Source organism: Bubalus bubalis, chromosome 3 (assembly GCF_019923935.1).
Source record: "Bubalus bubalis isolate 160015118507 breed Murrah chromosome 3, NDDB_SH_1, whole genome shotgun sequence".
Lineage (NCBI taxonomy): Eukaryota > Metazoa > Chordata > Mammalia > Artiodactyla > Bovidae > Bubalus > Bubalus bubalis.
In genome coordinates this window covers 14,592,085-14,606,169 of record NC_059159.1, presented here as the reverse complement: position 1 = coordinate 14,606,169, position 14,085 = coordinate 14,592,085, and the positions used below count along the sequence as shown (strand labels likewise).

Here is a 14,085-nt window from a genome sequence, read left to right as displayed (position 1 = left end):
GTCAGAGGTGACTGAGGACAACACTGCCAAGAACTCTTTTTAGGACCCACCTGGCATGATTTTGGAGTAGTGCCACCACCTGTGGGACACAGCCCAGGGGTGCCAATGGGAATAAGAGCCATGGTGGAAAGCGAGGAAAGAGAGACAAACATGAACAGGGCAGAATCCCAACTCTAGAAAGACAGGAAGACTACTACATCCCTGTCTGTGGGTTGTATACGGAAGACTCCAACCGTGAGTTCTTAAATCGGAGCCCAGTGCAACTAAGCATATACTCAGTGAGAGTGATGCCTCCTGAGGGCAGGGATAGGAAGTCAGACAGGGGGCCACCCTTAACTCGGCAGGCAAATACTTTTCAAGTGTGGGTCAAGACATGTTTCTCCTGTGAGACAGTGCTAAACCCACCAGACAGCTCCAACCACAGATTCCCATGGACTATCCCTCCACCCTCAGCCCCCAGCCTGGCCATTTCCCTTCTCAGGTTATCCTGCTCTAAAAACTATTCAATCCTTCCAATAAATCCAAGTGTTAGAGAGCATTATTCAAGGTCCCCCATGTTCCTAATGTGCTTACACTCATTCATTCATTCATTCATTCACTCACCCAGCAAACATTTAAGAAGCTCGTGCAGCAGGTCAGATGCTGAGCGAGGCACTGGTATATAATTGCGAGCACAATGGATGAGGTCCCTGCCCTCCCAGAAGTGGGAAAGCAGATGTCTCCTAAAGAATACGTCACAACAACAGCGAGAAGTGGTGTAAAGAACAAGAGAGAAAAAGGGAGCGAGGTGAGGAGGTGGAGCTGCTTCCCGAAGAGGGAGATGCACGGTGGTTCAGTTTCTGAAAGGCTGAGCTCCCTTCCAGCTGGGAACAGAAAGGTCATGGATTGTAATTAACTGAGAGGGGAGAGGCCTGGGGCCAGGCCACAGCAGAGGCGGGCGGGGGGCACTGAATCACACAGGACTTTGCAGACCAGGTTCAGAATGTGGCTCTTATCCTGGGAGCAACAAAAAGCCTTCCTAGGATGGGGAACAAGGATGTGGTGTGATCATATTAGGAATTTTTAAGAGAAAGAGACCACTCTGGCTGCCGAGGGGTGAAGAGATTAGAGAAGAGGGAAAGCAGCTGTGAGAAGAACAGGGGGAAGGCTGCTGCTACCTTCAAAACCAAGAGAGTTGTTTGGACTAGAGTGGTGGCAGTGAAGCTGAAGAGAAAGAGAACTGTTCAAGAGATGTTTAAGAGATGAAAATAACAGCACCTGGCAACGGATGAGATAAGAGCCAGCTTGCATTTGCAGTGAAGAGAAATGTCAATTACCTCCGGCAGCAAATATTGGCTGTATACACTCTGCAGCTCACTGGTATTACACTTACTTCCTTTGGCACCTATTTTTCAGAATTTCTAGACAAATTTAAAGCTCTTCTCCTTACTTGCTCTTAAATCCATTCTTAAAAACTGTCATCTGTTTTTGAAACATATTTATTGAGCATGTACTATGTGCTGGGGAGGAAAAGGTGACTACCACAGCCCAGGCCCTTGGCATGTCTCCTCTGAACCTCTAAACCCCCCTGGCAGTGAACGCAGCTACCAAGGGTAAGGTCACCCGACCACCTGAAACCTTCATATGAGCCACGCAATAGATTTCCGTCTACCTCTTAGAAACCTTCTGTGATGCAAGAGCAGCACAAGCGCTTTGCATTGGAGACAGTCACTCCTTCTTTCATAAGATCTGAGCCCTGGAAGACATCCCGCACCAAATCTAACCTCTCAGATTACTGAGCTGCCAAAACTGTGCTCTCAGAGGAACACCATGAACCCCAAGAGGCAATTCTTCCTTCTACAGAATCAAACTCCTTTTCTCTAAAATATACCAAGTTCGGGACCTACATGAGAATTGTGCTCTCTCATTTGTTGTCCAAATTAGTTTCTGCAGGATTTTTCCTATTGCAGAGATTGAACAGTGTAGCTCCAGGGTTTACGACACCATCAGTGTGGCCACATGGAGCTATTTAACTGAAAACTAAGATTAAAACATCAGTTTCTCAGTTGCACTAGCCACCTTGCAAGTGTTTGATAGTCAAGGCAGCTAGAGGCCACCATATTGACAGCACAGATGAAGCACATTCTCAACGCTACAGAAGGGTCTGTCGGAAAGAATTCCAGAGGTGCTGCTACAAGGTTCTCTGCAGGTTTGAATTATCCTTAAAAGACACACAAAAGTTTAACAGATAGAGACTTTCAATATATAGCTGTGTCCTCCTTGATTTTATAAGTGAATGCTATAATCTGGAGAAGGCAATGGCACCCCACTCCAGTACTCTTGCCTGGAAAATCCCATGGACGGAGGAGCCTGGTAGGCTGCAGTCCATGGGGTCGCTAAGAGTCGGACACGACTGAGCGACTTCACTTTCACTTTTCACTTTCATGCATTGGAGAAGGAAATGGCAACCCACTCCAGTGTTCTTGCCTGGAGAATCCCAGGGACAGTGGAGCCTGGTGGGCTGCCATCTATGGGGTCACACAGAGTCGGACAGAACTGAGGCAACTTAGCAGCAGCAGCAGCTATGAAATGAAGTGAAGTCGCTCGGTCATGTCTGACTCTTTACGACCCCATGGACTCTAGCCTACCAGGCTCCTTCGTCCATGGGATTTTCCAGGCAAGAGTACTAGAGTGGGTTGCCATTTCTTTCTCCAGGGGATATTCCCAACCCAGGGATTGAACCCAGGTCTCCTGCATCGCAGACAGATGCTTTACCGTCTAAGCCACCAGGGAAGCCTTAGCAGCAGCTATAATCTGAACTTAATATACACCAAAAAATAGTGCTTTTTAGTCAGTCTCATAGTTTGGGGTTTGTGTATATTTTATTTGCCAGGAATGTTGAAAATAACCATGTGATTCCTTGTGAGGAAGAAAGGGACCAGGATTTCACAAGCCACTGTGAAGACTGTCTTATTCTTTCCATGTGTGCGTGTGTGTGTGTGTGTGTGTGTGTGTGTGCACATGTGCATGCACGCTCAGTTGTGTCTGACTCTTTGTTACCCCCATGGGCTGTAACCTGCCCAAGGCTCCTTTGTCCATGGAATTTTCCAGACAAGCATACTGGAATGGGTTGCCAATTCCTTCTTCAGGGGATCTTCCTGACCCAGAGACTGAACCTGTGTCTCTTGTGTCTCCTGCATTGGCAGGCAGATTCTTTACCACTGCACCACCTGGGAAGCTTCTTTCATATATATCTTACATATTGCCCAATGCAGTTGATATTCTCAGTAAATACACAGATTATTTGGCCATCTAATTTTGTGCCTACTTTTCATAAGCAAGTCTATACGGGGCTTGCAAGAAATGTTCGTTTCAGATTTAGAATGGCAACCACTAACACCAGTCCTGTAATTATGTCCTGTAATGATGCAGCATGCAGGAATTTCTCTAGGACCATATCTACCATGTGATTTTATATCCCAAAGACACATTTATACTGTGACAGAAAATCCACCAACAATGCTTCAAATGTGAAACTACATGGGAACAAGATTGGAAAATGTTGATAATTACTCAAACTGAGTGACAGATACAGGAGGCTCATTTTTTCTTCTTTACTTTTGTGTATTTAAAATTTCTCTCCAGAATAATGGACTCTTTTTTTCTCAAGGAACTAATGCAATTATACACAAATTCAATCTGTTCTAACACATACTCTGGAGGGTAATTATAAACTTTGATAGGGCTGGGTGCACAGCATTTTACCAAACCTCTCAAGCCAGGCCAAGAACCAACCCAGCCAGCAACCTGTTTTATGAAGTTCTCCTCCTGTGTGATCCCAGGCTATGGTGGGCGTCAGGAAGCACCGCACTGAGCGTCTTCAGAGGCTGGGTTCAGGTGGGTTCTGTTCTCAGCTGCTCGGAGCCGTCATGCTTACCACCTGACAATAAGGCCACTGTCTGCCTCATCTTATCGGAAGAAAAGGCTGATAATCGACTTCCCCCCCATCCCAACACTAACGCAGATGCCCGCAGACTGAGGAACAATGCTTCCGGTCCACCCCAGCTTTCAGGTGAGCCCTGCCTGCACTGCAGAGGCCCCACGGCAAGCGCTGCCCAGCAGCCGGGCTGTGGCTAGCATGTGGCCACCCCACACCACACCACACAGGGACGCCTCCAGTGGACATGTGCAGGGGCCATTTCGGTCCCACCTGCCGCCCTCTGGCTACTTTACACCCAGGATGATGGAAATGTGGACCCCAAAACACAAGCTCATCTCCTTCCAGGCCAAGTAAGTCAGCAAACCCCTGTAAGACATTCCCACGGTGCCTCGAGCACTGACAGGCTGGGAGTCCCAGCCTTTCCCCTCCGCTCCGTGTTGCACCTGCCTCTCCTTCCTTATCCGCTCCTCTGGCTCCTCCTCACCGCAGCCACACCGGCCACAAGCCACTCCCTCCCTTGAGGCGCCTTCCCAACACTGGCTCCCTCCCTTTATTCTTTCTCAGGGCCTGTTTTCTCCTCCCTCAGAGGAAGGAGACTTCCAACTTCTCACAATTTAATGTATACAACACACACGTCAGTTGACTTGTTTACTGTCTAGACTACATAATGCGCTGTGTGCCAGCAGGAAACACATCTGTTTCGCTCCCCATTGGATTTCTTTCCAATGCTAAGCGCAATGCTTGGCTCCAGACACCCAGAGAGACACTTGTTTAATGAGTGATGATCGCTGTTCAGTCAGTCCTTTCAGTGGTAAGATTTTTTAATTTTGTATTTCCAGCCCCAAATGATACATAGAACCATCTTGAGGAACACTGCTTAAAAGACATTAAGTGTAAGAAAGGACTTAAAACTGAGAGAGAGAACAGGCCAGCTTATGTCAGCTTTAAGTAACAAACGTGAAATGAAACTTATGAAATGCATACTGGGATTCTCAAAGGTTATTTGCAGGAATAATCCTGCAAGGATGTGGGTGGGGGTGGTTTTAAACCTCAAAACCTAAACAAGCTGAAGAGGGCTCCTCTTGCCCTGTCCTGGTCTCAACTGTTAGGATAAGCCCAGGAGGGACTCAGTGTGTCCAATCATCTCTTTGGGGGGAAGCCCTTAGAACCAATCTTCTGGGCAAACCCAACAAAGGTCACTAGGTTGTTTCAAAGCCCACCCATCAGCCACTCCAGCAGCTTCTTCGCAGAAAGGCCAGATTCTTCTCTCAACAGTCCTATCTATGCTCACAGTGGCCTGGCCAGTGGCTTGTGTTCACCAAAGAAAAACCAAAGAGGCCTTAAGTCTTCTGCAACTCCCATAGGGGTTGTCCTTAAATTTAACAAAGTTCTCCCAACACACAGCAGACGTTCTCAAGGAGAACTCAGAATTTAAACTGGGGTCAGTACACAGTAAGAGGCTGGGAATGTATGACCCCAAAGCAAAGGGAAATCTCACTTTTTGAACTGAGAAAACTTCCAGGGAACATGGCTTAGATTTCAAAATGAGGCAGGGTCCACCTGATACAACCACAGAACTCACACTGGGGAGCAACATAAGCCTGAGTTCTAGTCCCAGCCATAAGCCCTTGTCCTCGCTGCATGATCTTGAACGCGTTACTTAACTCTGAACTTCGGCTTTCTCATTTTAGAATAAGATTGATACTAGGGTCTACTATTCATAAGGGCTTCCCAGGCGGTGCAGGGGTAAAGAATCCGCCTGCCGGTGGAGACGAATGAGACTGGGGTTTGATCCCTGGGTCAGGAAGACCCCCTGCAGTAGGAAATGGTAACTCATTCCAGTATTCTTGCCTGGACAATTCCATGGACAGAGGAGCCTGGGCGGTCCATAGGGTCACAAAGAGTCAGACACGATTGAGCACAAGCATTCCCAGGATGATGCGAGGTTGAAAAGTGGGGCAGTGCCTGGCATACAGCAGCTCTCCATAAATGACAGTGCTCTTATTGTTCTCACCTGCCCATGTTTTCTCATTACAAAAGCACCAGCACGAACACCCACCTGAGACTTCAGGAGTCCTTTCCTTTCGAACATTTACCTTCTCAGATCCTTAAATTCATCAACTCACATAATCAACGACACTGTACTGGAGGGAGCGGGAGGAGGAGACTAAGAAATCAAGTCCGCACTTTGAAGAGAACTTCAAGGTCCAGAGTGGGGAAATGAAGTGCCCAAGACACACATAATAACTGGAGAACCCCCCAGGAAGGCCAACAGGTCTCTTAACACCAACTGCGGTGCTCTCTGCACCTCACTCAGAAACTCAGGGTTTCTGTACTTGCCTCCGAGCACCCTTCTGATGAATGGGGCTGCACAGACACTTCACACGATGCAATTAAGCATCACAAGGAGCTTGGCCAGAGGCAACATGGAATCTTGCACAAAATCCTGAGGTGCTTTAAAATTCACACATAGTATTCACATCAGCCCAGGTTTCCAAAGTTCTCATAAAGACAGTTATTTTTAACTTGGGATTTGAAGTTCACAAAGAACTTAATGAATAGGCAGGGAGCTGTCTGTCCATGGCTGGTTAGCTCCTGAAGTTAATGCTTCTCACGGGGACAAAAGTCAGCCAAAGGACAGAGCTCCATACAAACTGGAAAATGTTCCTGCAGCCCACAGATCATGGATTACTGCCTGGGCTCCGAGTGGCAAATCTTACAAGACGCTCCCTAGCTTCCCTCCAGAGCCACCTACCAGTTAACCTTACGTTCTGTCATTCGACAGCATCACGTGTTCCTGGCTCACGCTGTGCCAGGCACACAAATGACTTCGTGTAATCCTCACAACTACTGACAGAGAATGTACTAGCATGGTTCATCTGACCTCGGACCCCACTAGGACACCATTATTTTATGTACGAAAAAAGGAAGTCCTGCCAAGTACAACTGTCAGACCTCATAGATTTAAAAGATACTTTGGCTTCCCTGGTGGCTCAGACCATGAAAGCATCTGCCTACAATGCGGGAGACCCAGGTTCGATCCCTGGGTGGGGAAGATCCCCTGGAGAAAGAAATGGCAACCCACTCCAGTACTCTTGCCTGGAAAATCCCATGGACGGAGGAGCCCATGGGTAGGCTACAGCCCATGGGGTCACAAAGAGTCAGACACAACTGAGCAACTTCACTTTCTTTTCTTTTCAGACATGTTAAGCTGAGACAAAGTGTATTGTCTTACATTTGTGGAAATGTGAACACTGTCCCATTTTACAGATAAAGAAACTGAGGTACACAGAGAAAACAGTTTGCCCAAGGTCACAGAGCTAGTAAATAGAAGCACTGGGATACAGACCTGGTAAGTCTGGTCACCTTTTCATGGCAGTAAACTCAGATTTCCCGAGTCATGTGAATTACCCAAAAACACACCTGACAAAGAGGCAGGACACAGGGGGCTAACATCCGCCCCGCCACGAGCACATCAACTACGGCAATTCTCTGAACACCTCTGAACCTGGCCCTTCACATGCCCAAGAAGGCACTGTGCGAGACTAGGATAACCTGCCTTTTCTTCGGCAAAAGCAGCACGGTATGCCACGGAAAACGTACATCTGGAATCAGAAAGTCCCAGACTGAAGTTCTCGTTCCAGGGAATTCCCTGGTGGTCCAGTGGTTAGGACTCTGCTTTCACTGCCGAGGGCCTAGGTTCAATCCTTGGTCAGAGAACTAAGATCTTGTTCCACCAACTAACCAGCTTATGTCCTGGGCAAGCTACTGAACTGCTCTCAGTTTCCTCTCCTGTAAATTGAGACTCTGTGTGTGTGTGCCTGCGCGCGCCTGCCTGCTCAGTCACTCAGTCGTATCTCTTTGCGACCCCATGTACTGACCTGCCACGCTCCTCTGTCCATGGAACTTTCTAGGCAATACTAGAGCAGGTTACCATGTTCTACGCCAGGGGATCTTCCCAACCCAGGGGTCGAACCTGCATCTCTCATGTCTCTTGCATTGGCAGGTGGATTCTTTATCACTGCACCACCTGGGAAGTCCAACATTGAGGCTACCAGCATCTGTCTCCCTTAGAGGGCTGCCAAGGACAAAAGAGGATATATTGGGTTGGCCAAAACGTGCATTCAAGTTTCTCCATAAGATGTTATGGGAAAACCCGAATGAACTTTATGACCAGCCCAATATACACAGAGAAAGCAGCAATGGCAGAGCTGGAATTCAGCAAATGCTCTTTCTATAATGACCACCTTTTGCTTTGGGACAGAATTAAAGAACAAACAATTCCCTGTGACCTCAGCAATTCCCCAGGGGGACACTCTGGTGAGAATAAGGATCAGACAGAAGAAAGCTGACCCTGAGAGCCACTCAGGCAAAGAAAATGAACTGGAAGCACCTGGAGGGCAGGGACAGCTGCCTGACTTCTAAACTTCTGAGTAAACTCACTGACAGAGGGAAAGGTTAAAAAGAACTTAACACCATCAAACGGAGAAGGCAATGGCACCCCACTCCAGTACTCTTGCCTGGAAAATCCCATGGACAGAGGAGTCTGGTAGGCTGCAGTCCATGGGGTCACTAAGGGTCAGACACGACTGAGCAACTTCACTTTCACTTTTCACTTTCATGCATTGGAGAAGGAAATGGCAACCCACTCCAGTATTCTTGCCTGGAGAATCCCAGGGACGGGGGAGCCTGGTGGGCTGCCGTCTATGGGGTCGCACAGAGTCGGACACGATTGAAGCAACTTAGCAGCAGCAGCAGCAACACCATCAAAAGACACTGGTCAACAGATATGAGGATGAAGAGATACCACATCTGACACAGAAAGCAGTCTTGGAAGATCCAGTTTGATACCAAAAGTGACCTACAGGGGATTTCCCCACTGTCCTGTTTCGTTCTTATGATAAGTAATATTCTGTGCATTTCACCTCTTTCTTTCTTCAAGAGCTTCAGAAAATCCTCATAAGTTATGAGCTTTGGGAGGGAAGGTGAGCCATATAGATGTAGAAACAAACTCCTGACCTGCCTTTTTTCGCCATCATATCCAGAATGCCTCAAAGTTTCTGGCACATGGCCAACTCTCAACAAAAATTAGTTGAGTGAATATTTTTTGACTATATGCCATTTCACTGGGACCAGAACTCCCAAACATCCTATACATTTATCCTACCTAAAAGACTAACAACTGTCTTTCCTGCTTCTTTTCCAGATGCATTCCAAAACCATAATATCTAATATGCAAACGATACACTCGGCAATGCTGTTTCTCCAATCCTCTCATGTGATTACTTTCTACTTGCTCTTCAAACCTCCAACAAGGCGCGGTCCCCTTAGTCCCACCAAAACCCGTGCACTCTCTCTTCCCCTTCCTCTGTCCAGCCCTTGGGCTACTCGACAATTGCCTCAATTACCACCATTATCTGAATCGGTTTGTTAATCTCCTTCCTCTCAGGCATAGCACCTTTCCTGGAGATAAATGCAGGCAAGTCCAGTTCACCCACAGCTCTCCACCACCCCCAACCCTGAGGCCCATGTGAAAAAAAGAAACTATATGGCAAAAATCCCACTCTACCCTCATCATCTCAGGAGGCTGTTTGTTTTACATAAAGTTTAGCTCAATCACCAACTTTTAGAAGAATCTGAAAGAATGCTGTAATGATTTAAGGGTTGGGTAAGAGCACTCAATGGTAAAGCATCTGCCTGCCAATTCAGGAGACTCAGGCAGTTTGATCCCTGAGTCAGGAAGATGACCTGGAGAAGGAAATAGCAACCCTCTCCAGTATTCTTGCCTGGGAAGCCCCATGGACTGGCAGGCTACAGTCCATGGGGCCCCAAAGAGTAGAACCCGACTTAGAGACTAAACAGCAACCAGAGCTGAAAAAATGGCACTTTTGCTCTTTCAATACCTCCCTGAAGATAAGCTGCACTGTGTCACCCAGCTCTAAATCCACAAACCCAGACTTTCAGGAATTCCCTGCCAGTCCAGTGGTAAGGACTTTGTGTGCTCACTGCCTAGGGCTCTGGTTTGATCCCTGGCCCCAGAACTAAGATCTCATTAGCTGGGTGGTCAAAAAAAAAAAAAAAACAAAAAAAAAACCATCTAAACTCTGCAAACACTCCCCATTCCAGAGTTCAAGGACCATTTGCGCCTCCGTTTTTCCTTATTGGCTTCCATATAAAAGTTACTCATTGTTTTCCTTCCAGCTTACATCAGGCTCCTGAAAGGACTCCTTTAAAGCCTTTGATGAAAACCATCAAAACATGCGAAAAGCTGGTTCTTTTCAACGTCTGCGCAGAGCAGCCGCGGTGTCACAACCTAGAACTTCAAACACGAATATGGCAGCACTCCTGCCTTCATGGAGCCCACGCTTTTCCTCCAAATAAAAAAGTATGCCCTCCATGGGCAGCGTCTCTTAAAGACTGTAGTGACAAAGTACTTCACGGCTTTGGAGGAAAAGCGAGGGTGGAGACAGGCTTTGCCCTTACATTAGATGCCCTGTAACCATAACAACCGATGGTTTCAGTAACCATCAACCCACCGAGGGGCTGTTTTCCAAAAGGCATTTTCAAGAGGGGAAAACTCCCCTGCACCGACTCCCGCGTCAGCCGAGCGTTCTGGGGAGCGGTTCAGCCCATCTCTGATCCCACCGATTCGTTCCTGCTGCTCACCAGCAGCAGCACAGCCTCCGCCGTCACACCCCGCGCTCCGGGCAAGGCACCTGGCGTTAGGCCTCAGCCCAATGTCACTTGTTAACCTTCCAAAACCCCCGGCGTTCGGAACGCCGTCGTCTCAAGTCTAAGGCACGCGAACCACCCACTGCCACCCGCGATTTCCAAGAGCTGGCGAAAAACAACCCGAGGAGCTGAGAGCCTCTGAAAGATCCGCTTAAAAGTAACTGCGGTTCTCGACTTCTAGGCGTTTCGCGACGTGAGCGCCGGGGGAGACCAGAACCCGGGGCCCCATTCATAAAACCACAAGCTGTTTTCCCTCAGTTTGAGTGTGGACGGTCCTCCCCGGCCAGGGCCGAGCCCGGAGCCCGTGGACAGCAGGCTGGGGGGCTGGCCGGCGGGCACCTCTGGCGGGGTCAAGCCCAGACCGCCCCACACCGCCCCCAGAGGAAAGAAGGGTGCGCCCGGGGGCCTCGCGGGTAGGCGTCCATGTCAACTTAACCCGGACCGTGACAGCCGGGCGGGGCCCTGGGGGACCGGACCCCCGCGCCCAGCCGCGCCAACGGCCGCCGGCCCCCGGACCCTGAGGAGCCGGAGCCGCCCCCAGCCCCGGCCTTCTTGGTGGGCGCTCCCTCCACCGCTCCGCCCGGCCCAGGGAGCGCTCACCCCGGATCCACTGGCTGCCTCATTGTACTGCGCCGGCGCCCGTGCTTCACGGCCGCCGCAGACCCCGCTCCGTTTCGGGCTCGGGCCGCCGTCCTGCCGCCCGCCCGCCCCCGGGGCACCGGCCACCCCGCCCAGCCAGCGGACCCGCCCCGCGCCCGCGGCCGCCGCCGCCAACCAGAGGGCGGCGGGGGCGGAGCCGGCCTCGCGCCAGGCCCGGCCAATCCAGCCCCTACCAGCGCGCCGGGAGCGGCCGCGGAAATGGGTGTGCGATTGGTCGGGTCTGTTAAAGAGGCCGCCGCCCACGGGGCTGGGGAGACGGGCGGCGGCCGGGTTACCTGGGAGAGCCTGGGTTGGAAGAGATGAGACCTTCTCTTCTCTCCCTAGTCCGGCAGCTTCGCTCTTCCCAGCACTTTGCATTTATTAATTAACGCTTCCTGAAGTCTAGCAACAAGTGGGGGACAGAACCTGCCTCTGTCAGAAAGAGAAACTGAGGTCCCGAGGGTCTCCTCGCTTGGCACAATGACTGGAATTTGAGTTTCATAGGGCCTTCCGACACATGTGTTCCGTCCAGTCCCAGAAATTGGCGTAAAAATTATCCAGCTTCACCTTGGAGAATTTTGTAAAACATTTAACACACATTCCGTGTGTCTGGAATGCGACTGGGGAAAATATGTATTTTTCAGCGCCCGTCCCCCGAGGTGATTCTGATGTGGGTAGTGTTGGTACAAGAGCAACATACAGGCAGTCACGTATTATTTCAAGTCCCTCGTGGCAATGAAGTTCAAGTGCAACTGCCATAAATAAAGATAAGCTATTCTTTATCCTCAAAAACAAATATGGTTGGGAGATTCGCTAGTTTGGCTGGAGGTCGCCTACTGAGAAACTCAGGACAGTTCCCTGAGTGGGTCATGCCAAGAACTGAGTCTGAAGGGCGCCGGGCTGGGCTAAAGCAACAAGGTAGTCTTGTTCTCTAACTCTCTAGACAATGCTTAAATACTTAAATGGCAAAACACACCCTTCCTTGTTGCCATCACCAGGCCCAGTCATAACCCCAGGAAGGTGCCTGGATTCCAACGCCATCCAGCCCTGCCCATTCTCCCAAACACATGCCTCTCCTCCTCCCGGTGTCCCGGACATCCATCTGACCCAGAAGCCCCTGCCTGAAAGTGAGCCTCTTCTGCCTAGACCCCTCCTAAGAGAAGCAAACTGCCTCCAAAGAACAACCGTATAGCTGTTGGTGGTGGTGGTGGTCATGGTGTTTTGGCTGGTTGTTTGCTTGTTTTGGTTTTTGCTGTGATTTCTGTGGGTGTTGTGTTTGCCAGGAACAGCTCGACACACACATTCATCAGCCTCATCAAGATTAAGTCTCTGGGTTGCAGACATCACTGCCTGGGAACACTATTTGCTTCCCTTGGCCCTCCCAAAGGAAAAGGAATTCTTGTTTTAAATACAGAGGGTTCCAGCCTTGGGTATCTGGAAATGTGCAACAAAGGCAGTTAGCACTAGAGAAACAGCCCAAAGTTGATCTTGGCCACACCTTAAAACCTCCACCATTTGGTGGGGGTGGAGTGGGCAATGAAGATGAGGGGGCCTGGAGCTGTACCACTGCAAGGGTCCTGGGGAAGCTGGCACTGTGTATCTCAGAGTGCCCGCCTCCACCTTCCTTGCCCAGGCAAAACCCTACATAAATATTAGGTTAATTAATATAGTGTCAACCTGACCTCAAGCTGGAGGTCCATAAGATCCAGCATGAACACTAAGAGGGAGCCCTTCCTTTTGAAAAGTGAGGAATTTGGATACTTTGAAAAATTAACAAATGTATAATCATGTAATAATATTAACACTTCCTCCTACCTTTAAAAGATTACTCTGGGCCAACACTACGTCAAGATCTTTGTACGCATTAATTCATTTGAAACCTGTGTGGTAGGTGTGGTTGTTATTTTCTCCATTTTACAGATGCAGAAACGGAAGCTCACAGAAGACTGGTAATGTGTCCAAGGTCACAAGACTAGCTTAAGAAAGAGCCAGCCTTCATGACCTCCTAACTGCCTGCTCCAGTGCCTGCCAAAGTGCCCTTCCTTCTTGCCAGAAACAGGACAGCTAACTTCAAAAGGCAAAAGAAGCAAACATCACTGCACTTCTCCAAAAGACAGTATAATGAATATAGCAGCGCTGCCATGAAAGACAGTATAATGAATGTAGCAGCGCTGCCTTGGAGTTTAAGTTCCATTGTGCTAACGTACCATCTGTTTGACCTTGAACAAGACATATCATTAAATCCCTGTGAGCCTCTGACTGCTCATCTATAAAAGGAGATGATGATAACAAATTCTGCCTCCTTGGACTGGCAAGAAAACCAAATCAGTAAAGAATATATATGAAGGTACATGTACTTTGAACTTACAAATGAAAAGAGTGAGTGTTAGACCTTGGTATCTGTGACTCAGTAAAGTGACCAATGACAAAGGCCAGGGATTTTGATGCTAAATTCAAATATCAAATTTGATGTAGATAAGAATGGCTGTGGGTGCATATTCATTCATAGATGGAGGGCAGGAAGTTGAGGAAATTCCTGCCTGCTGTTTTCTATTATTTTCGTTCTAAAGTGAGAAACGAAGTCTTCTCTTGAGAGTGGGTGGGAGGTGGTAACCGGGCCTTGAGGAAAACAGTGAAGAACTAGAAAAGCCACCGAGAGGATTGAAAGAGGGAGCTGCCAGATTGAGAGGGAAAATTCCTGGCAGCCCAGGGCCCTTCCATTTGAGGCATTCCCCTTGTGGCTCAGCTGGTAAAGAATCCGCCTGCAATGCCCGAGACCTGGGTTTGATACCTGG

At 49.0% G+C, this 14,085-nt stretch overlaps 1 protein-coding gene and 1 long non-coding RNA gene across 5 annotated transcripts in view; one reads left to right on the top strand and one right to left on the bottom strand.

Annotated features, from left to right (window-relative positions):
- The window catches only part of TEX2 (testis expressed 2), a 110,744-nt gene extending 99,342 nt beyond the window's left edge, over positions 1-11,402 (bottom strand). For 2 of the 4 annotated variants that reach the window (XM_025279825.3, XM_025279828.3), the window contains exon 1: positions 11,252-11,402. The gene's annotated coding sequence lies outside the window, so the exon portion shown is untranslated. The remainder of the gene's footprint in view (positions 1-11,251) is intronic. The other 2 variants (XM_025279826.3, XM_025279827.3) reach the window with 2 other exon arrangements.
- Positions 11,403-11,558: 156 nt separating this feature from the next.
- On the top strand, positions 11,559-13,355 carry LOC123332567. The gene is made up of 2 exons (XR_006549399.1): positions 11,559-12,417; positions 13,211-13,355. It is a non-coding gene; the product is annotated as an uncharacterized LOC123332567 (long non-coding RNA).
- The last annotated feature ends 730 nt before the right edge of the window (positions 13,356-14,085 follow it).